This window comes from Phocoena sinus, chromosome 10 (assembly GCF_008692025.1).
Source record: "Phocoena sinus isolate mPhoSin1 chromosome 10, mPhoSin1.pri, whole genome shotgun sequence".
In the NCBI taxonomy this organism is placed as follows: domain Eukaryota; kingdom Metazoa; phylum Chordata; class Mammalia; order Artiodactyla; family Phocoenidae; genus Phocoena; species Phocoena sinus.
In genome coordinates this window covers 46,354,925-46,378,793 of record NC_045772.1, presented here as the reverse complement: position 1 = coordinate 46,378,793, position 23,869 = coordinate 46,354,925, and the positions used below count along the sequence as shown (strand labels likewise).

General features: G+C 37.9%; 1 long non-coding RNA gene across 1 annotated transcript in view; it reads right to left on the bottom strand.

The window, feature by feature from the left end:
- Positions 1–23,869, bottom strand: part of LOC116760317 — a 66,308-nt gene that overhangs the window by 36,136 nt on the left and 6,303 nt on the right. The window contains exon 2 of the long non-coding RNA XR_004351699.1: positions 14,434–14,599. This is a non-coding gene — a long non-coding RNA (uncharacterized LOC116760317). The remainder of the gene's footprint in view (positions 1–14,433; positions 14,600–23,869) is intronic.

Below are 23,869 nucleotides of genomic sequence, written 5' to 3'. Positions count from 1 at the left end.
AGCAGAACCAGTTTGGACAGAGAGAGGATGAATGAAAGGTTTTCCATAAGCAGAAAACAGACTGACAAAACTATTCAGTTCCAAGTACACGCTACCCTTCATGAAAAAAATGACAACTCCAGAGGTGGAGGCCCAAGTCCAGAGGGTGGAACCAGAAACCACACTGGATTGTTCCAAGGCCTTAGAACATAATGTCACCTGCCCTCCTGGATTCAAAATTGCTTGGGACTGGTGACCCCTTTTTTTCTTCCGTTTTTCTCCCTTTTTGAGTGAGGAGGTCTGTAACTTTTATCCAATGCCTGTCTCACAACTATATTTTAGCACCAGCTAATTGTTTCTTGAGTTTCACAGGTTCATAAATAGAGAGAAATTGTGCCTCAGGATGGATTAGAGATGAGCATTTCACATATCTGGTTAGATTACGAGATCTGGGACTGTGAGCTAATGAGAGTTAGATGAGATTAGATTATTTGGACTTCAAGTTGCTGCTATAATACATTGAGACTTTCGGGAATGTTGGGGTTGGGTGAATGAAACTCTGTACCCATTAAACACTAACTCCCCTTCCTCACCCCTGCAGCCCCTGGGAACCACCATTCTACTTTCTGTCTCTATGAATTTGACTACTCTAGGTACCTCATATAAGTGAAGTCGAACAATGTTTATCCTTTTGTAACTGGCTTATTTCACTTAGCATAATGTCCTCAAGGTTCATCCATGTTGTCACATGTGTCAGAATTTCCCTTTTTTTTTTTTTTTTTTTTTTGTGTGTGTGTGTGTGTGTGTGTTACACGGGCCTCTCACTGTTGTGGCCTCTCCCGTTGCGGAGCACAGGCTCCGGACGCGCAGGCTCAGCAGCCATGGCTCACGGGCCTAGCCATTTTGTGGCATGTGGGATCTTCCCGGACCGGGGCAGGAGCCCGTGTCCCCTGCATAGGCAGGGGGACTCTCAACCACTGCACCACCAGGGAAGCCCTTCCCTCTCTTTTAATGCTGAATAATATTCCATCTTATGTATGTGTCCTATTTTGCTTCTCCATTCAACCATCAGTGGCCACTGGGGTTGCTTCCACCTTTTGGCTATTGTGAATAATGCTGCTATAAAAATGGGTGTACAAATATCTGTTCCACTCTCTGCTTTCACTTCTTTTGCGTGTATACCCAGAAGTGGAATTCTAGATCATATGGTAATTCTGTGTTTAATTTTTTGAGGAATTTCCATACTGTTTTCTACAGCAGCTATACCATTTTATATTCTCACCCATAACACACAAAGGTTCTAATTTCTCCACACCCTTGTCAACACTTATTATTTCTGTTTGGTTGGTTCTTTTAATAATAGTCATCTTAATGTGTGTAAAGTGGCATTTCACTGTGGTTTTGATTTGCATTTCCCTAGTGATTAGTGATGTTGAACATCTTTTCATGTGCTATTGGCCATTTGTATATCTTCCTTGGAGAGATGTCTATTCAAGTCCTTTGACCATTTTTTTTTTATTCAAACAGAAAGTCACAAAAATTATAATCATCCTCACATTGACCATTTTTTAATTGGGTTATTTTGCTGTTGTTGACCTGTAGAAGATCTTTGCATATTCAGGATATTAATCCCTTATCAGATATATGATTTGCAAACATTTCTCCCATTCCAAGCATTGCCTTTTCACTCTGTTGATAATTTCCTTGGATGCACAAAACTTTTTAATTTTGATGAAGTCCAACTTATTACTTTTTCTTTCATCTCCTGTGGCTTTGATGTCATATCCAAGAAATTACTGCCAAATCCAATGTCATGAGGTTTTGCCCTATGTTTTCTTCTAAGAGTTTTAGAGTTTTAGCTCTCACATTTAGGTCCATTGATCACATTTAGGTCCACTTGATCCACTTCAAGTTATTTTTATATATGGTATAAGGTAAGGGTTCAATTTTATTATTTCACATGTGAATATACAGTCTTCCCAACATCATTTGATGAAAAGACTGTCCTTTTCCCATTGGATGGCCTTAGCATGCTATTTATGTCATTTTAATTAACTCACCTTATAATAAATTCTATTATAAGTATTGAATAATAAAACTGCAGTCTATTACCTGGAATAACAAATTCACTTCTTCTTTTGAGTGGATACAGGCCATACCCACTTCTATCAACAGAGCAGAAAATCATTATACTATACTGCTTCACGGATTTACTTTTCTAATTATTCGACTCTAAAAGGCACAATGCACTTTGTTATAGATCACCTATACTCAATTAATATAGAAAACTTTTGAATATTATAATAAAATAGAACAAATGTTTAAAGAAATGTCCTTAAGTTTCATAAGGAGAAATAAAATCTACCTAAAATAGGGAGAATAAAAAGTATTACAAATCAGTTGTCTGGATTCCTAGAGGAGTTAGACTCATTTCCTCAAGGTCAGCCCAAGAGTTATCCTGATTTTGTGTTTTCCTTCTTAAATTTTCCTTGCTCTACCATCCACCCCCATACTGTACCCTTACGATCCTCAGAGTTCTCACTAACCTTATCAATCATAATTCAATATATTTTAGTCACTAAGTTATCTAAAGGGAAGTAGAGGGCCTTATTGTGCTCATAAAAATAAAGCTATAGTGATGAAAGTAGATCCCTATTATTTGTAATTTTTATAATCTGTATATGATTTGACCAAAAATACAGATAAAAGTAATGGTGGTAACAGAAATAGTAGTAGAAGTAGAGGAAGCTGACACCCTTTGACTTACAATGTGCTAAGAACTTAATATTAAATGTCATTTAATCCTCAAAATAACCCTATGATATAGGTACTATTATCAACCCATTCTAGAGTTGAGGAGACCAGGCCTTAGAGAGAATTTCATGCCCACATACCCCATGGATGAAATGGAAGAGACAGTATTCAAGTCCAAAGGCTGTGCCCTTACACAATTACATCAATGTTTCACAAGCTTTTATCAGTCAGATATGAGTTTCACATGGTTGAAATATTTGTAGACAATCTGTATTTCTGTATTATTATTTACTTATATTTTTCTTTAAAATCAATTCTTAAAAAAAACCCCTTCATTTTTAAAGGTTTAAAAAAGAACAAAAAGAAGTCTTTAATGCTACATAAATACCTGCAAAGACTGAGTGTGAGACCTAGTCCCCCTCTTCAAATGAGAGATTCAAAGTGTCAGATGTTTTAAGTGTGATTAGTGCCAAACTAAGCCTTTCTTTTGAACTAATTAGAAGAATCGAAAGAAAACTCAAAAGGAATGATTTACTTACTATCTGTTTTTAAGTTCATTATAGCTGATGATCATATAAAACAGACCAAGGAGTCCTGTACGTGTACTTCTTCATGGTACCTGCCCCTCACCTTGGGAAACAATCCATTACCCTCTGTTGTGCTTGGACGTGCCATTATACCAACAGCAAGTTAACTCTCCTACCAAACAACTAGTGAGGTGTTTGTAACAGGAAGCTTCTCCAAACCCTCTTGTCTACTAAAGACAACAACAGTTAAGGAAAGAGTCTGGTGGAGGAAAGAGACAAGTTGACTTGCAAAGCCATGTAATAAGTGGTGGTAAATAGGTGTAACAGAAGGCCTAGGCCTTTAAAAACAAATGGAATTAAGAATTAAGATATAATAATGTCCCACTTCATGCCTGAATTTAAAAGAAAAATATATAAGATCTATTGTAATAGGTTCCTATATATTTCATAAATTATAAATATATTAAAAATTTATACTTTTATCTTCACAAAGTATCCCAATTAATAATTTCATAGACACCATATCTTCAAGCACTCTAAGTATAAATCTATGCTACAATTTTTAACAAAGGGAAGGTAGTTCATTTTAAAAACCTAGCTCAGTACTGGCATCAATAGCTGAGAATTTCCTTCCTCCAGGCTGACCCAGCTGCAAGGCTAGAAGAGCATGGCTGCTCTCCAACCTGCCCCCGGGTCTCCTCACATATTCACCCACTGAAGTGACACAGCAGGACTTCTATTGTCACGCTGTCCTCTCTACCCTATGACTGTGTGGCAAGCATATTTAAGAACTTGTAAATTAAATTGTCTATTATCCAGAAAAACTTTGTATTTCTTGTTTAAATTTGTCCTGTTGAATTTTAACTATGAATAATTAATCAACTTCATCATTTAACGGCATTTTAAGCACCCATATGTGTTGAAGACTTTGTTTTTAAAAAAAAAAAAGGATTTTTTAAAACTTATACTAATATCGATATGAACAAACCTAAACTTACTTATTAAAAAAAGGAACAATAAAACAAACACTAGCCGATGCTAGAATTTTTTTTCTAATAGTTAAGTTATTATGATTACTCAAGAGCAGAGGAATGAGTGAAAACCATAATTCATTTTAACTAAATGTAGAACACAGGCAGTGGTTACCTGAAGCAGATGTGCCAATGGGAAGACGGGGACATTTAGCCTAACTAGAAAGTACAATATTTGGAGCATTACCTGCAGAATAGGTACCTTGGGTGAAAAGGGGAAGGCCATAAAGGGCTGAGGGAGCCCATACTGAGATTTGGAAGACAACTCCGACATGCGGGCTGCCCTGAAACAAAGATAAGACCCCAACATGGCCTCTAGGAGTTTACGACACAGAACTGGAGCAGTAGCCAGATTGTAAAAGTAGCCTCTTTTCTGAGGCCATAAAACATGGTGCTGCCTGAAGACTTAAGCTCTGTGAAGGCAGTTGCTGTCCTGAAGTATGTACATAGTCTGCAAAGTGTCCTCTAGTGTCCAAAAGCGGTCACTGCATGTAAAAATAGAAACCTTTCTCCAGTCACAAGATCAAGGATCAGCTCTCCCTGCCCACAGCCTGCTACTTGGTAGTCAATCTGGTGACTATTTTTCAAGTTTCCACATGGTTTTCCACTTAATCTTGATAATCAGTCAACAAAGCAAACAATGTAAATTAAAGCATCCTGATTTAGCGGCCAAAAGGAGGCGACAGAGCATCCAAGAATATGGTCTGGAGTCTGACAGCCTGGGAGGGTAAAACCTTGCACTGCCACTTGTTGGCTTTGTGACCATGGATGAATGAATTAATTTTCTTGCTTTCAGCTGACACGTCTGTAAAGTAGGGATAATAACATTATCACCTCATAGAATAACCATAATAATCCTAGGAGGTAATAAATATTATTAACCAAACCTGGAGCCAACCTACCTCAGAATCTTTTTCTTATGTTATAGTAAATTTCCCCTATTCTTAAAGCTACTTTCAGTGTGTGCTTTCCACTATTATTTGCAGCCATTGCCAACCCACTGATAACACTGACTTGTAAATGAGTATTTCAAATTACATTCTATAGGCTTCCCGTGGGCTGGATTTTAGCATACTACAGACTGTTCAATTATATAGATCATCTAACTCACTAGTTATACAAATGAGAAAACCAAGGCCCAAAGATACTAAGTGTCTTATCCCAGGTCACACAGCTGCCAGAGCTGGGACTGTCTAAAACTCAACATGCCTGGCTCCCAGTCCAGTGCCCTTCTATCACATAATTCATTTCATTCCTCTTCTCCATCCATAAAAGTCAACACAAATCACACTCCAAATCAGAGGCAGCAGAGAAAGCAACTATTTCTGCAACACAAGATGTGACAACAACTAACCACTTTTTAAAGGCAGATAATGGATTAACATGATATTATAATGAAGAGATATCGGAAGAACTACTGTGAAAGCAAAAGATCAGCCAGCTCAATAATGTTTGAAATATCACTGATCATACCTCGATATACAGAAAAATATAAACAAATGGAGGAACCATTTTAATGTGCTTACTTACAACCAACCCATGATACTACCTCTACCTGCTTCCCTGCCCTCGGTCCAGCCCTGTGGTTAAACTCACTAGCCCTATTACTAGTTCTTTAATTGGAACCTGGCTATCATTCTGCCTTCCCTCATGTTTACATCCTGCTATCTCTTCTTCTTGAGTCTGGGGGAGTGAGGAATAGAAAGATGATATTTACATTTGCTATTGCTCTGGAACTATCTTTACACAGACCTTCACATGGAAAGTTCACTGTCATTCAGGTCTCAGCTGAAATGTCACCTCCTCCTCAGATGGGTCCTTTCTCATGATAGCCTAAAGCAGCCCACTCTTATCTCCTTATCACATTACCCAGTTTTATTTTTATCACAGTACTAGTTACTACCTGCTGTTTTCTTTTTTCCATTAATTTTTGTATTTATTTCTTCTCATTTCCTCAAGCTAAAATGCATACTATTAGATACCCTGACTGTCAGCAGTATTGTAACTCCAGGAGGTAAAGCAGTGACTGAGAATAAGTACTCAATAAATGTTAGCTGAGCATTGCCTAAGTTTACACTGTTAGTTCCAGAGCCAAGATTAAAATTCAGATGTCTAGCCACCAATACTTTTCACTGCATTCTGACTTCTACATGACTTTATCTTGGAACATAATAAATTTTTTTAAACATCTTTATTGGAGTATAATTGTTTTACAATGCTGTATTAGTTTCTGCTTTATAACAAAGTGAATCAGCTATACATATACATATATCCCCATATCCCCTCCCTCTTGCATCTCCCTCCCTCCCTCCCTCCCTATCCCACCCCTCTAGGTGGTCACAAAGCACCGAGCTGATCTCCCTGTGCTATGCGGCTGCTTCCCACTAGCTATCTATTTTACATTTGGTAGTGTATATATTTCCATGCCACTCTGTCACTTCGTCCCAGCTTACCCTTCCCCCCGCCGTGTCCTCAAGTCCATTCTCTACATCTGCATCATTATTCCTGTCCTGCCCCTAGGTTCTTCATAACCTTTTTTTCTTTTAGCTTCCATATATATGTGTTAGCATACGGTATTTGTTTTTCTCTTTCTGACTTACTTCACTCTGTATGACATACTCTAGGTCCATCCACCTCACTACAAATAACTTAATTTCATTTCTTTTTATGGCTGAGTAATATTCCATTGTATATATGTGCCACATCTTCTTTATCCAGTCATCTGTCGATGGACACTTGGTTGTTTCCATGTCCTGGCTATTGTAAATAGAGCTGCAATGAACATTGTGGTACATGACTCTTTTTGAATTATGGTTTTCTCAGGGTATATGCCCAGGAGTGGGACTGCTGGGTCGTATGGTAGTTCTATTTGTAGTATTTTAAGGAACCTCCATACTGTTCTCCATAGTGGCTGTATCAATTTACATTCCCACCGAATATAATAAATTTTAACATGTGCTACTTACTTTACCTATATTGACCTCTACCTACCACCTCCTTTAAATTAAAAGTATACTTACCTTTTAAGGCCTGTTTTATTTTCACCATGGTGCTTTTTTTTTAAATCACACAATCAAGTTTAATCAATCCTTTCTCAGTGTTATTATACCATCTTTATTATATTTCATTTTGGAAACTTAACTTACCTTGCTTTTCATCTGGCTCTCCTGACTCTTAGCGTACCTTCTTTTTTATCTAAACTATAAATTGTCTGAAGATAGTGATGATGTCTAATTCTTTTTCATTTCTCCCTATGCCTATCAGACTGTCTTAAATATAGAAGTTATTCAATAAATTCTTGCTGAATTAAATTATTTTCTCTCTACACAAAAATCTTGTTGATTTCCAGAGATGTTGGGTGGTCAAAATACAATGAAAAGCACTCAAGGAGGCAGAACAACCTGTTTGTTGACAATAATGATATTTCCAGGGAATATATCGGAACAACTAAGGTTCAAGGCAATATTCCACACATTCTAGAATGAATTCCATGGAGGAATAAATTGCATCTCACTGACTCAGAACCTATAAATATTTTTCAAGTAATATCTACACAGGATATTGAATTCCAAACAACTTTTGAAAACCACTAATCATTCACATTCTTCCCCAAATGTCACACAGTGTAAAACTGATGGATCTTTTGTGACCTGATGACATTTGTCTCCATTTCTGAAGGCATTATAATGGAAATGTGGTCTTCTATCATCCTGCTACAGTTGGTATAAATCCACTAGATACTTTTTAAAAATATTTTGGGAACACACAGTCATGCAAACCAATGTCTGCCTGTCCCAGCAGGGGATAGTAAAAGACTTTACAAACACCAGATGGGATTTAACAGCATTAGTAAAACATAAAATGCTCCAAGAGTGCTAAGTCACTTCACGAACAACTCAAAGCAAATATATTTAATTTCCATTATACATATTTTTCTTTCTTAAGAAATTCTAAAATTTTCCAATAAAAGTTTTATCATAGTCCTCTGACACTTAATTTCTCTTAAAATTAAATTATAATTATTTACCCTTTGGACACTATGCACAGATTATTATTTGTGGATATATTAACAACTTTCTAATTTTACCACAAGTATAGAACATATGGAGTTCTAAATAAGCATTCACCGGATTTCAATATTTAAATGCTTGCTTCACCAGAAATCCAACAGTCTAACGTGACTTTTTATTCTTGTCATATCTAACTTTAACCTTGTAACTATGCAGGAGTTGATATTTCGACAAATATTTTACAAAATAGTAATTGCAAATCATTTAACAAAATATGACCTAGAAAGACATTACTACCTAATTTTTTTAAAATATGATTTTCTTGGACTTTTCAGGGAATATAATATTGTCATAAAATGGAGTCAATTTTCTATTCAAGGCGAGCAGAAGCACAGATAACCCTCCCCACTCCAAAAGAAATTACTCATGCAATTGGATTTTATTGTGTGTTTTACTCAAATAACAAGCGGCCAGGTTGAGGGTAAGAAGAGACAGGATGTCTACAAATGTTCTTTACTATTGTTTCACTTAGATTAACATTAGAAAATGATTCTCTTTGCCTAACCACATCTCAGAAATGGTTGCAATCCAGAAGAAAGCAGTTGAAAGTCAATCTGAGATTAAATTTTAGCTGCATATAATATAGTAAGTATATAATCCACAAACAAGGCAACTCAAGAAAAAAAAGGGGAATTCCCTGGCAGTCCAGTGGTCAGGACTCTGCGCTCTCACTGCCAGGGGCCCGGGGTTCAATCCCTGGTCGGGGAACTAAGATCCCACATGTGGCACAGTCAAAAAAAAATAAAAAAGAAAAAGAATGTATTCAGGCGGCCCACCCCATGGACCACAGCCATGCCTACGAGCAGAGATGCAGCCTTCCATCCTCTGAACCACCACACTTATCTCAGATAAGAAACAATTCAAAGCAATAAAATGCTATAACAGCAGTCAGAGCAGCGGGAGTCAAACACCTGCTAGCTCACTTGATGACAGTCCCCAAACCAGAGGTCAAGGTTATGAATTTGCTCAAACATGAGGTCAAGAAAGGGTCTCTGTTCACAGACAGTATTTTTTTTTTTTTTTGACCGCACTGCGCCACACGTAGGATCTTAGTTCCCCAACCAGGGATCAAACCCATGCCTCCTGCACTGGAAGCGTAGAGTCCTAACCATTGGACCTCCAGGGAAGTCCTGACAGTATCTTTAATCTCAAAGAGAATGAACGTCACAAAAAAGTAAATCTAATTATGTCAATCTCCTATTTAAAACTCTTCAACGGCTACCCTCTGACCTCAGGAGAAAGTTCGAACTCCCTAGCACGCCATCCAAAGCCTTCAGGACCTGGGTCAGCTTATCTCTCTGGCTTGTCTCTCAGCCTTTCCCCTCCCTGCATCAAGGCTGCTCAGCAACAGACAATTCCCCACAAACATGCTAATCCTTCAACCTAGCACACCCTTCCCTCAGTTTCTCCTGACTTATTTCCATCCATAGCCCAGGGGTCCACTTAGAGGGCAGCTTCTCCAGGAGTCCTGCATCCCCAAAGTCTTGGGAGAGCAGAAAATCCTCCCGCAAGCTGCTCCCAGTGCTTTAATCCATATCCCATGGATCTCACTGTATTCAAATGGTAAGGCAGTTTGTTTGTCTCCACTGCTGGCCTGTGTTATTTAATCCTTCTGAAAACCAATGAGGTAGGCCTTACTGTGCCATTGTACAGATTAAGCAACAAAGACTCGGAGATGACTTACTTGAGGTCACTTATTTCATGGTGGGAGAAGAACTAAAACCCTGTACCTTCCCTTAACCATCATACTATGAGGCCACCCAGGGTAGAGCCTTAATCCAAGCATTATGAATTGTTATTATATTAAACAAGATTGTAGAGAGAGAAAATGCTTAGCATAGGACCTGTGACATATACTATGTGCTCAATAAATATGAGCCATCATCATCGCCATCATAATCATTATTAGCATTATCACTGTTTGGTCAAAGTTCATCTCTTTCAACGCAAAACTCCAGGCATCCTGCCAAACCCAGGATCTTTCCAAACAATGAGATCAATCATTAAGTGATGGTTTTCTCAAACTACTTCCCCTGCTTTTCTTCCTTAGAAGTCTTTAAAACCAACCTGTATTATGCTTCTAAAAGAGACAAAAAGAGGTTGCTCTCAAATGAAATCCCTTTTCACTTCCTTCCACCAGCACTCATTCCTTGGTTATTGAGGGCTACATTAAAGAGTCTAAAAAAGTATGTGTTTCACATCTTTGGTGTCGTTATTCTATCACTGTTTTAGCGTGATATCCATCTTGATCCTTTTGGCTTGACCTAAGCCCATTATATGGGAGGCCAAGGTAGAGTGAATTTTTACAAAACTCTTTATTTCTTTAGGGATGTGAAACTGAACCTTGTCCCAATGGCAGCAGCATCTATTTAAAGACAATCTGATTTTGTAGGAACTTAGATGGAAAACAATGAAAACAGGAACTGTCTGCTATTAAATATGTTTCCTGTAACCCAAGCTAAGTAAATTGAGTCTCTTGGTTTTGCTGTTGTTCCACCTCTGGGAGTCCTGTTTAAATCAACAGGGTTTTGTGAGTACAGATCAATGGCAGGATTTTCAGTTTCACAGAGAAACAAAGCTTTCCAGGAGAAAGAATCGGCCAGTGCACAGCAAGTACAGTGTCTTAATTGAAAATGCTCTTTCAAGCTCTGAAAACTTGTGTTAGTTCATTGAATCTGGGATTTGTTCCTCCACACTGAAAGCTAAGTGCACAATTTAACATACTTGGCATTTTCTTTTTTAAGGGCGATCCAAACTTTGAAATGCCTCTTGCATTACAGGTCCAAAGAGCCCTCATGAAAAACTAAAATAAAACCTTTGGTTATCAACTTATTCACAGTAGCAGATTGGAGCTGCCGTTTACAACTTTCAATTTCCTGAGAGTAAACGTAAGATATTTAGCCAAAAATATTCCAAGTTATAAGTAATCATACAACTTTTTCTATCAGCTCCCATATTGGAGATTCAGCTTCTTGATTTAGAATTGAGTTTTATTTTAAATGTATGGGTAAAAGAGTGAAGAGTGAAAACTTGGCCACATCTCCGGACACTAGACACTAGACAGTGGATCCAATGAGAGCTCCTGGGTATAGGAAGGGTAAGTCTTGCATTGTGCACACAGGGCTGGGAACTGGGCAGGAGAAAAGCAAGCAGAGAAGAATTGAGAAGGTAATAGAATGGCAGTCCAAGAGGAGGGTGGAACAGAGGAGAAATCTTGAGGTACCATCTTCATCTACCAGCGTCTATGTAAAGATGAAAAAAGCGCTTCGTTCCATATCTAATCTCAACCCTATATTGCAAGTTCTAGAGATAAAGTGGGAAATTCTCAGCCATCAAGGGACAAATCCCAAAGCACTAGGCACTCTCCACCTCCTCTGTCCTCATAGTCTCTGAGAAGCTGACAGAGCTCCAAGATCTGGGAGATGATTTTGGACTACTCCCAGATCTCCAGGCCTCTGGAAACCTCAGAAGGGACCACAGAGTCCCACTTCAGTGCTGCCTTCCCATCCATCCCAATGTGGAGAAAAGACATCACATTCTCCATTCTACTCTCTTACCTTCATGTACAAAATGCTCAAGGCTCTCATAACACAGGCTTAGTATCCCAGAGTTGAGCTCAAAAATCTTTACATACATGCAACCCATGCATTTTTCTCTGAGTATCATTTTTGTCTCTATTGTACCAAGAACTTAAGATTCATAGTATCTTTCCCTAAATCCCATGAATATAATTTTTTAAAGTATGGGCGGGAAATGGATTGACCATTTTAATGGTGTAAGCATGGGATTTACATGCATTTTTCCAGGTTTTCTGAGAAGAATGGGAATAAAATTTTTTCAAAGTAAAAAAGAATTTCAGAATGCCTAAAGGAAGCTACATAAATAAATAATCTTTTATGTCGAATGCAGCGCTTATTAACATGGACTCCTATGGCCTTCAGTGCTTCAATACACGACTACCAGGAAAGTTTATGGCACATACACATCTTAGTATTTTATGTAGACAGGGCTCATTGCTTTTATAAAATTTTAAATGTGGTAGATGGCCTCCCAAAACAAGTTTTAGAGGAGTTAAATTAACAAGAAGTGCAAATTTTCTATTTCATACTATCTTTCAGCCCTTCAATGCCACAAAATTTTTGCCATGGTTGAGCACTTTGCATCTGAAGATAGAGCTATAGATTGAAGATTCTGCTGATTGAAGACATTGATAAAATAGCAGCCGTCTTGATTGTTTATCCTGTTCTCTTCCTGCTTTCTACAGAAGCCCCAAATTAATGAAATACCCATTCCAGGAGCAATCTCTACACCTACAGACCTATTTGTAGTTCCAGTGCCAGGTTCAGAGAGCTGAGAGTAAGATAGACTCAATAATAGCCAGTATTTACTGAGAGCTCCTAATCTATGTACCAGGCACTCTGTGAAGCGTTTTTTCTCACTCGGTCTCCCATTAGATTACTGCTGCTAGTGTTCCCATTTCATGCATGAGAGTTAGAAAATTAAGTCTTGGCCCAAGGTTATGCAATGAGAAAGTGGTAAGACCAAAAATCTAAACCCAGATGGTCTGACTCCAGAATCAACAGTCTAAGCCATTGTGATATGCTTCTCCAGAAGTTTTCCAGGAATATCATTGAGGAAGCAGGCAATCGAGACAGCACTTCAGTTTTTCATCCTGACCTAATATTTCTGCACTGAGCAAGAATTTGGACATCATCTCATCACCCATCTTTACAGGGGAGAAAACCAGAGAGATTTCACAGTACTAATGAAGAAGAGATAGATGGAGCAGCAATAAAAAAGCAAATGGGGACAATGCAAAAATACACAAGTATAATAGAAGAAAGTGTAATTGATAAAGCGCATTTATTAAATGGAAGTTATCTTTATCTGAAGTACTACTTTTTTTTTAGCGGTACGCGGGCCTCTCACTGTCGAGGCCTCTCCTATTGCGGAGCACAGGCTCCGGACGCGCAGGCTCAGCGGCCATGGCCCACGGGCCCAGCCGCTCCGCGACATGTGGGATCCTTCTTGACCGGGGTACGAACCCGTGTCCCCTGCATCGGCAGGCGGACTCTCAATCACTGCGCCACCAGGGAAGCCCTGAAGTACTACTTTTAAAATCCATCCAAGAGAGCATTGTGTAAGAAGGTAAAAAGGTACACCCATTTTGGAAAACAATTTGACAGTCCCTCAAAATGTTAAACAGATATGACCCAACAATTCTATTCAAGTATACACCCAAGAGAATTGAAAACACATGTCCACATAAAAACGTGTACACTAATGTCTAATGTTCACAGCAGCATTGTTCATATGCCAAAAAAATAGAAACAATAATCCAAATGTCCAGCAATTAATAAATAGATAAATGAAGTGTGGTATATCTATACGGTGGGAGACTATCTGCCAATAAAAAGCAATGAAACTTTGGTACGTGCTACAATATGGGTGAACCTCAAAAACATTATGCTAAGTGAAGTAAGGCAATCACAAAAGACCACATATTGTATGATCCCATTTACACAAAATGTCCAAAATAGGTAAGTGACAGAGACAGAAAGATTAGTTAGTGGTTGCCAGGCGCTAAGGGCAGGGGAGAATGGAGTGAGAAATAAGGAATCATAGCTAATGGATAGAAGAAGTTTTATTTGTAGGGTGATGAAAATGTTCTATAATTAGATTATGGTGATGGTTGCACAGCTCTGTAAATATACTAAAAACTATTGAACTGTAGGGCTTCCCAGGTGGCGCAGTGGTTGAGAGTCCACCCCCGCTATGCAGGGGATGCGGGTTCGTGCCCCAGTCCAGGAAGGTCCCACATGCCGCGGGGCGGTTAGGCCCGTGAGCCATGGAGCGGTTAGGCCCGTGAGCCACGGCCGCTGAGCCTGCGCGTCCGGAGTCTGTGCTCCGCAAGGGGAGAGGCCGCAACAGTGAGGCCCGCGTACCGCAAAAGCAAACAAACAAAAAAACTATTGAACTGTAAATTTTAAGAGGGTGAACTTTATGGCATGTAAATTATATCTCAACATGGCTGTTAAAAATTGTTTTAAAATTAGCATGTGTGCTTCCTACCTTTACCATGGGGAGTGTAACAGCAACGGTAAAGTTGTTTCATCTCCACCTTTCAGCCATACTGCTTGCACTCTCTTCATCTGTCTCCGGTAAAAGCATCACTCACGACCAGCAGGGGGAGCTCAAACGATAGCTTTATCCGTTCTCTGCTCCCAATCACAAACAGCTGTGAGGGCAGAAAGAATATTTTCAAATTTAGAGAAAATGAAAGATAGTTGAGTTTTATCCTTACTTATCCCCACCAAAAGGATTGAAAAGTTGATATGAGCATTCATCTCTTTAACACAAACCCACATCGATCCTCTTACGCATCTCAGCTTTTCAATTACATTGTATTCTCCGTAACACAAGAATATCTAGATTATAATAGGATACACTATGATGTTTGACCGAATAGTTCCGTGCTCTTTCCCTATAAATTGCTTTTAAAACAGTCAGTGAAACCCAGCAGAAGAACAAAAAGTTAGCATCCTATGTATAGAATGTCTTTATCATTACACGCTACCTAGTTGCACCTCCCATCTTTGCTCCAGCTCTGGGATCAACTGATTTGTAATATTATCACAGTGCTTAGGATTTTAGTGCAAAATAAATGTTAGCTATTTTTGTTGCATTCCAGGCTGAGAAACAGCTTTTGAAAGGGCATTTATTTATTCAAGAAAGTTTATTGAATATCTACTATAAGCTAGTCAGTGGTGGGGAAAAAACAGGTATAGAAACTGTCCTCATGGCTTGTACTCAGGTGGGGGAAAGGTGATATTAAACAAACATATAAATAAGATGCAATCCTAAATTATAGTAAGTACACTGAAGGAAAAGCACAAGGTAATTAGAGAAATGATGACAGGAGTATCTAATTTAGATTGGGCAGTCAGGGAAAGTCTCTGAGGAGTTAGCAATTACACTGACAATGGAAGACAGAATGTTCTAGGTGGAGGAAATACTACTGTGTGCATCTTGAGTCAGGAAAAGAACGAGCTTCAAGAAGGCTTGGGCTGGAGCCTAATGAGCAGAGGGAACACGGTGCTAGAAGAGGTTAGAGGGTAGGGTAAGTGCCAGGTCATGTAAGGCCCTGTGGGCTCTAGGAAGGGGGTTGTATTTTACTTTAAATGTAACGGGGAGCCACTGAAGAATTGTAAGCATACAAGTGGGTTGTCAGAGTTGCATTTTTATTAGACCACTCTGGTCATAAAGTGGAAACTTGATTAAAGAGTCTCAAAGCAGAAGTGGGAAGGGCATGCTAGTTGAGAGAAACCATCCATTTTGTTGTGAATGAAATGTGAGGTTCAGGGGCAGTGGGAAGTTATAAGAGTCATTCTAGAAAAACAATGACATACTCCCAGGCCCATTTCATGGCAGGCTCCAGAATCCATGGCATAATCTGTGTTTACCCTAGTTCTCTACCAACACCAATCCTAGCCGCATCTTCAAAAAGAATCAGCAACTATGAAAAGCATACCCAAGCAAACAGTAACGCTGCTTTTCCCTCTCTGAAGTTATGTAGAGCCATTCTTAATACAGGGGGAAAAAATCAATGTACACACATGTCTCCCAGAGAAAACATGTTTAATTTAAAAAAGTATACATGCTTCCTAAAATTGCGACCCCTCATTGCACCAGCTGTTAGACTTACAATGGTGCATCAAATGAGGGTAATCAATTTTACACAGATGAGGAAAGATATAATATTTCAAGCCAAGCTTTGGAATTAACTAAATTTACATGCATGTTGTAGTGGAAAGAGCATGGACTATAATTTCAGAGGACATGGGGTCAATCCTTACTCCACCACTTACAAGTCGTATCTTTGGGCAATTTACTTGACTTCCCCAAACATCTGGTTCCATGAGTGTAAAGTGTAGATAATAATAATGTCCACCTCATGGAGAGGTCGTGAACATGAAATGAGCATGTTCAATGCTCAGTGGCTTTCCATATCATTACTTATAAACTTATACTTATCATTAAGTATCATTAAGTACTTATCATTACTTACTTATATTCGGTGTAAAATAAGCTACAAGGATATATTGTACAACACAGGTAATATAGGAAATATTTTATAATAACTGTAAATGGAATATAACCTTTAAAATTGTGAATCTTTATATCGTACACCTGTAGCTTATATAATATTGTATATCAACTATCCTTCAATCAAAAAAAAGAATGTACTTCCAAAAATTTAATCAAGTTCCTCAAAATAAAACTTCTGTACAAAAAATAGAAAATTACATTCTCTTCAATAACATTTTTTTGGCTTGTTTTACTTATTTTTTTAAAGTTTTTTATTGGAGTATAGTTATTTACCATGTTGTGTTAATTTCAGGTGTACAGCAAAGTGAATCAGTTATACTTATACACATATCCACTCTTTTTTTAGATTCTTTTCCCATATAGGTCTTTAATAACATTTTAACATGATTGGCCACCTCAATCAAATTCTATAAATTGAAACATTTTGACGTTCAATTCTCTGCATCAAAAAAAAAAATCAAAGAAACTGGTTATAAATTTTCAATATTGCAGAAGTGCTAGATATTGGGAAAATAAAGATACATGAAATAAATGGAATGAACAAAATGAAAGAATAATAGTTTCTAAAGAATGAGGTTGTTAATTTCCAAAATCAATAGATATAACTTAGAAACAAAACCATTGGTCAGTTTAAGGGTATTATGAAAATATTTCCAACACCTCAGCTCTATCACTTACTCGTTACATGACTTTAGCAAAGCCCCTTAAACTTGGCAAACTTGAGTTTCCTCACTTATAAAATGAAGATAATAGCACCTAATTCATAGATTTATTGTGAAAGATAAAATCGTGCCTCTAAAGCACTTTTGCATAGTACCTGGCACAAGTAGGTGCTGAATAAATGTCCATTGTTATTTTTTGTTTCAATATCTGAAAGCCTGTTTTAGGTCTTTTGAACATAGAATATTTTCGACTGTTTTATTTATCTCAGACATTCGCAAATAGATTAGATACCTTCTATTTCTGTTTCACACAGGTTAAATGAATGTACTCCAAGTAGACTGACTGTTCCCATCACTCCAACAGAATTGCTCTTGCTAAGATTTATTAATGACCTGTACTATGCTAAACCCAATAGACAATTCTCCCTTTTCATCTTAAATCTGTTAGGAGCATATTTCACTGTTGATCACTCATTCCCACTTGAAGTATTTCCTTCCCATGGCCTCCAGAACACCGTTTTCTCCTGATTTTCCTCCTCCCACATTGGCCATTCTCCTTCCTAACCTTTGCTGGTAATGCTTCAGTGCCTCAACCTCTACTGTAGACTTTTTATAGGGTAGTTTCGGAGTATTTCAGGCTTGGTCTTCAGATCTCTTCTCTTTTCTATCTGCACTCACTCCCTCAGTGATCTCAGGAAGTCTTGTTGCTTTTATTCTATTTTATTTATTTATTTATTCTTTTTTTGGAAAAGGTAGTCTTTTTAATAACTGCTTTTGTCACCAGGTTAAGTCATGCAGTTACAAAGTAGTTAGAAATTTCTGAAAGGATCTTATTGTTAAAAAAAGAAAAGCTCATTTTTAATGCCTCCTGTGTTCCAACAATTATCAACTTTAAATTGCCAGCCTGGTGTTCTCCTCTGAATGCCAGACATACATATTCAACTACAGACTCAGTGTTTCCATTCAGACATACAATATGTTCTCAAAATGAACATGTCCAATTCCAACCTTCTTTTCTTTCCCCCAGACCTTTCCTTCCTGCAGTCTTCCCCATCTCAATTAATGGCAACTTCAATCCTTCCAGTTGCTCAGGTCAAAAACTTTGAATTCTTCCTTGATTCCTCCCTCCCTCTCACAAACCCCACATCCAATCCATCAGCAAATTCTGTCAGCTCTATTTTCAGAACATCTCCAGACTCTACCCGCTAAACCAGCCACTTGTCATCACTTCCACTGCTACTACCCTGGCCCAAACCATTACCCGGATTACAGTAGCCTTGCCTTCTGTCTTCAGGGCACTCAAGCTGCACTGGTCTCCTCTCTGTCCTTCAAACATGGCAGTCCTGCCCCTGCCACTCAGTGGCCTTGCATTTGCTAGTTCTTCTTCACAGAAAGGTCCTCTGCACCAACGCCTGCACGATCCACTCTCTTCCTTCCTTCAGGTCTTATCCAGATGTCACCTCTCTTTGAACCCTACCCTGGTCATTCTACTTAAAACTGCAATTCACCCTCCCTACCTCCCCATTCCTGCTTTACTTTTGCTAATTACCACCTGACATTCTATGTGTTTTAATTATCAGTTTGTTCATTGTGTGCCTGTCTAGAATGTACACTCACTCTGGAATGTAAAGGGCAAGAATTTGTGTCTATTTTGTTTGGTTGCTGTGTCTCCAGAACCAAGAACGCCATCTTGCCATAGCAAGTACTCAATAAATATTTGTTGAACAAGTGAAAATGATGAAGGGCTAGTTTTCCTAGGCCAAGAATAGAATGTTAATTAACCTCCTAAATATACTTAAAGCCTCAAGGCTTTTGGCATTTAAGTTGATCAATTTTAAATTTTAACTTACTTATGAAACAAATTCTATTATATAGCATGCAAAATAGTTGGTCCCTTAACATCCTCTGTTTGTGTATATACTCTGTGTATATATATATATATATATATATATATATATATATATATATATATATGTATATTTACTCATAGATAAATATAAACTACAGGCAAACACATTCCTTTTATAGCACCACACTAAGTTTAGTTTATACATCAAACCAGAACTTAAACCTCAGTCATATGCTGCTCTTTTCCCTCTAAGGATTTCCATTCTTGTTTCTCTTTAGGGGTAACTACATAATATGTGTTTTGCAAAACAGCACTTTTGGGGAATTACAGTTAATATACATAAGAATTTAAATTAGAAGTCAGGAAGCAGTTCCCCTTTTTCCTAAGAGTTTTCAATAACATGAAAAGAATCCATTTCTCCATCCTAGAACCTGGAACCTTAAGTGAAACAGCCAACAGGGGAAGAAATCACAGGACATGTGAAATTCCATCACAAATTTTTGTTAACCACATTTTTTGGGTTTTAGTGTTTCGTTTTTGTTTTTACTATCCTCTAGTATGTCAAGAAATCCTGATTCTTATAAAAAGCCATCCTAGAGCTATGGCCAGTAAACTGACATAAGAACTGAAGTTCTACCAGCCAGAGATAGTAACTAAATATTATTATTAGAATAAATGTTTTCCTTTACTATTCTAACTTTACCATCTAAGGAATTACTCTTTTTAATACTCTTCCATCATAGACCTTTTATAACTTTTTAAAATTCCCTTTGTCTTTCCCACATTATGTAAAATAAACAAAAATTCTACTTTTAAAGGACTTTTAGTGAAAAAGAGTTGCCTATCTTGACAGTTTCTAAAGAAAGACAAGTTAATTTTAGAAATCATATTATATTTTCCATTTATACCTCAGAATAAGCTGTTCTTTTTTATTTTATTTTCAAGATGGCCTCTTCTTTTAGCTTTTCTCCATTTCCAAAGTCTGTGATATTCACTTTTTCTTTCTTTGTAACTAATACATCTCTTCCTCTGAAAAAGATTTGCCAGATTTTTGCCACATGTTCTGTCCTGGGCTATGAGTACAAGCTCAGTGTGAAGGTTGAAAAGCATTTGGAAATGAAATGAAAAGCACATTCTCAAAGGTTTTGAATTTCCTGGAAAGACAAAACCTCATCTGACATTTCATATACAGACAAACCAATGGCTCAAGCCAACACTGGAAGTCAACATTAATGTCGATCAACAATTGACTGTCCACAGTGACTTGGCACTGAAGTGGTCACGCAAGAAATTTTTTAACACCGTAGAAAACATTGATCTCTCTTTTTAAGAGATGTCAACCGAGTATGTATCTGAGGAAGTTCAGCTACTTAGTATAGCCACCTGTCCCCTTGCTGGAGATGACACACACACCTTTACAACACTCAAAACAGCCTCAAAATTGAAGTGTTAAAACTCTCATTAATATGATTCCTCCTCCATTGTCCTCATTTGCCTGCCACTAGCATGAACCTACAGACCAATGAGCTGCCACCACAATTATACAGTTTTACAAGCAAAGGAAAAATAGAGATAAAAAATGCCTACAGGAAAAGGGTGAATGAAAGTAAAACTGTAAAACTCAATTGAGTAAAACTCAATTACTCACACTAATTGAGAAGGATAATAATTTTATTAGTGTTCAGAATAGTGTTTACTTCATCTATCTATTAAAAGAGAGATTACTAAACAAATTAATGGTATAAACATCATTCTAGACAGTGCCACTCATTTTTGCATGTCATTTTATTTTATTCTCTCATTGGTAAATCTTGTTTCCCAAAAAGATCATTCATGGCACTCAGATCAGTTTGTAAACGAGTACTTATTTGTGGTGTGTCTGGTTTTAATCAATGTCTATCACTCCCACTAGACCAGAAGCTCCAGGAGATCAGGGACCATTTCCATTTTACTCACCATTCTATCCTCAGTACCAAACACAGTGCCAAACCAAGTAAGTTCTCAGTAAATATTTATTCCATAAATAAGTAAATATCCCTTTTAGAGCACTCTTTGTGCCTGGCACAGCTTAAATCTGTAATAGTGGGCAATAAATTCTTATTGAATTAAATTAAGAGGATAGCCTTAAGGAAGGTGGTTCTGGAACTACACATTTACTCATAAAACCACTGAAATAATAATTGTAAGTCACTTGTAACTTTCCTTCAGGCATGTGTTTAATTTGACACAATTTTGTTAAACCCAATTCCAGGAGTAGTTTTCTCTTTTGTTCGTACTCTAAATTAGTAAACATATTTCTTTTCAGCAAAAAGCATATGAGTCAGACTTTTCTCTCCCTCAAATGAGTTATTCCCCCAGCTATTCAAAATTATTAGTGGGTGAGGTTACGTCAGATTTCCATTAATAAGTGATTAGTCCTGGTATTGAAAACTAAGAATATGTAAATGTAGATAGAGACCATGATCAACCAACCAGGTACCAGTTGCTTAATAACCATACTTCTTCTGAATATTCTTCCTGGCTAAGTAACTGAACAAAAACCTTGTTTCAAACCACAAAGATGCAGCCTTAGTGTTTCACTGACACCTGCTTCATACCCACAATAATGTGCCTTTCAACAGATGCGCCTATAGTGTTTGACACCGTGCCTACCCATCCTCCTGGTGACAGCCTCTCTGGGCTTCCTTCTAATGCCCTTTTGTAACCGTTCCTTTCTGGTCTCTGCTGACTCCTCTTCCTGATTTCTCCTCGAAGTGTTGAGATTTCTCAGATTTGTCTTCTCTCTCTCTTCTCCTTGGGAAGAAGAAAGGAGAGCCTGACAACATAGGTTTAGAGTCAGCCCACTTGAGGTCAAATCCCAGATCTAACATTCTCCAGCTGTGTGATCCTGGGCCTCAGTCTCCTCGTCTACACAGTCATATCTCGTTGTATTGCACTTTGCAGACACTGCATTTTTTACAACTGAAGGTTTGTGGCAACGCTGTGTCAAGCAAGTCTATCAGCGCCATTTTTCCAACGGCATTTGCTCACTTTGTGTCTCTGTGTCACAGTTTGGTAATTCTTGCAACATTTCAAACTTTCTCATTATTATTATATTTGTTACGGCGATCTTTAACTAGAGATCTTTGATGTTACTACTCTAATTGTTTTGGGTGCACGAACTGTACCCATATGAGAAGGTGAATTTAATCGATTGTTAACAAAGGATTTAGAATATTACATAAATCTAGGTGTCGAAGCAGCAGCAGGATTTGAGAAGATTGACTCCAATTTTGAAAGAAGTTCTGCTTGTAGGTAAATGCTCTCAAACAGCATTACATGCTACAGAGAAATTGTTCGTGACAGGAAGAGTCAATCAATGCAGCAAACTTCACTGTTGTCTTAATTTAAAAAACGTCCACAGCCACTCCAACCTTTAGCAACCACCACCCTGAAAAGTCAGCAGCCATCAACATCAAGGCAAGACCCTCCACTAGCAAAAAGATTATGAATCACTGAAGTTTCAAATGATGGGTACCATTTTTAGCAACAAAGTATTTTTTAAGATATGTACATCGGCTTCTTAGACATACAGCTATTGCACACTTAAGAGACTACAGCATAGTATAAACATAAGTTTTACATAGTGGGAAACCAAAAAATTTGTGTGGCTTGCTATATTGCAGTCGTCTGGAAGCAAACCTATATCTCTAGGTAAAATGGGGGTATCTACAAAGTGGGGAAGTAAATAGTAACTACCTCATGGGGTTGTTTTGAGGATTAAATGAGATAATACCTGTAAAATGCTTAGAACAGTGCCTGATGAATAGTCAGTAAATGTAAGATATTGATCTACAATCCCTTCCTCCACAATTCCACCAGTTCCCACACTTACATCCATCACCTCTCAATATCAGTATCAACCATGACCACCTCATCAGCTAGAATTCCCAAACATATGGACGTCTATCCCTCCCCTCTCTCTGAAGAACCAGCCTGAATATCCAGTTGAGTCCTGGGCCACCCAAACTCAACGTACCCAAATCTGGACTTTTCTTTCCCTCATCTGCTCATTTTTTAATAGCAACACCTTTCTCTCAACCAGCCAGCTTGGAAACTTTGTCTGTTGTATTGTTCTAGCTGGTATACCCAGAATATAATAGTGCCCAATAAGTATATACTGAATCAGTAGTCTTTCTGCCACCTTTTCCCTTCAATCAGCCCCAGGCCCCAATGCCAAAGTTAGGCTCCTAAGGCATAATTTCTTTCCTACCCATCCATCTATCTGAAATTAATTCAATCTTCTCCAAACTTTCAATTTTATAGCTTTGCACACAAAAACTTTTTAAAAGCCCAAAAGTCAACCAAGTCTGAATTAAACACAATTTCCCAAATAGGTTCCAAGCTTTCCTGCCATCATCCCTTTGTTCATACTGTTCCCTGCTCTTAAATATCTTTCTCCAATGTCAAATTACTGCCCTTGCTTTAAGACGCATCTCAGATGCAGGCTGCTCCACAAAGCCTTCCCTAATTCTACCAGCAGGACATACTCCCTTCTGCCTCCAAACTCCTATAACCTCTGAATTTCTCCTAACGAACTTCCCATAACCTGCATTCTAGTCTGGTCATTTCTCTCAATCTTGAATCCTCCTTGCTAAATTGAGAGGTCACATAGTGTATAGAACGGGGTCAAATCTGCTTCATACTTAGGGAAGTTTTTCAAGTTCTTTGAGCACCAATTCCCTCATCTGTGGGATAGGGAGAATAAACCATCGTGAAGGCATAAAAAAAAAAACTGGTATTTACAAATATTATTAATGAGGGATAATATTTTCCCATTATAAGTGGAAAACTACCACAATTGGGTAAAATATATATATATATGTACTAAGAACACTGAAATGAAATA